This window comes from Silene latifolia, chromosome Y (genome assembly GCF_048544455.1).
Source record: "Silene latifolia isolate original U9 population chromosome Y, ASM4854445v1, whole genome shotgun sequence".
Classification (NCBI taxonomy): domain Eukaryota; kingdom Viridiplantae; phylum Streptophyta; class Magnoliopsida; order Caryophyllales; family Caryophyllaceae; genus Silene; species Silene latifolia.
In genome coordinates this window covers 134,234,076-134,234,687 of record NC_133538.1, presented here as the reverse complement: position 1 = coordinate 134,234,687, position 612 = coordinate 134,234,076, and the positions used below count along the sequence as shown (strand labels likewise).

The window sequence follows — 612 nt, the reverse complement described above, 5'->3', positions numbered from 1 at the left end:
CTTCCTGCTGAGCCACGACTGCCTTATCAACCAAATGGACCGTTCGAATACCGTCCCGTGGGTTCCCATATTCGGCACAATGGGTCGCCATCTCCTCAATAATGCCCCATCCCTTATCATCATCAATGTTCGTTTGAAATCTCCCGTTGGATGAGGCGTCAAGTATAGCTCTGTGGTCATCGTACAACCCATTGTAGAACTGGTTGCACAAAAACCAGTGATCAAAACCATGGTGAGGAAGAGACCTCACCAGCTTCTTGAACCGGCACCAAGCTTTATAGAAAGTCTCATCAGGTGCCTGCTTGAAACTAGTAATCTTACCCCTCAGCTGATTAGTGCGTTGTGGAGGGAAGTATCTTTTGTAGAAGGCAAGTGCAAGAGTCTCCTAGTTGGTGATACCATGAAGCGATCCGTCAAGATCGATCGACCACTCACGGCCGAGTCGATCGAGAAAAAGGAAAAAGCACTTCCTTTATCTTGTCTTGTGTTACTCCCTTAGTGGCGGGAATAGTAGAACAATAGTCAGTAAAGACTTCCATATGCTTTCGCGGATCTTCACCCGCCACACCTCCGTAAAAATTTCTTTCCACCAGATTTATGTAAGACAGACGG

At 46.9% G+C, this 612-nt stretch overlaps 1 non-coding gene across 1 annotated transcript; it reads left to right on the top strand.

Annotated features, from left to right (window-relative positions):
* Positions 1-224: 224 nt before the first annotated feature.
* On the top strand, positions 225-330 carry LOC141636727 (small nucleolar RNA R71). Its single transcript, XR_012541317.1, has one exon. It is a non-coding gene; the product is annotated as a small nucleolar RNA R71 (small nucleolar RNA).
* Positions 331-612: the final 282 nt, after the last annotated feature.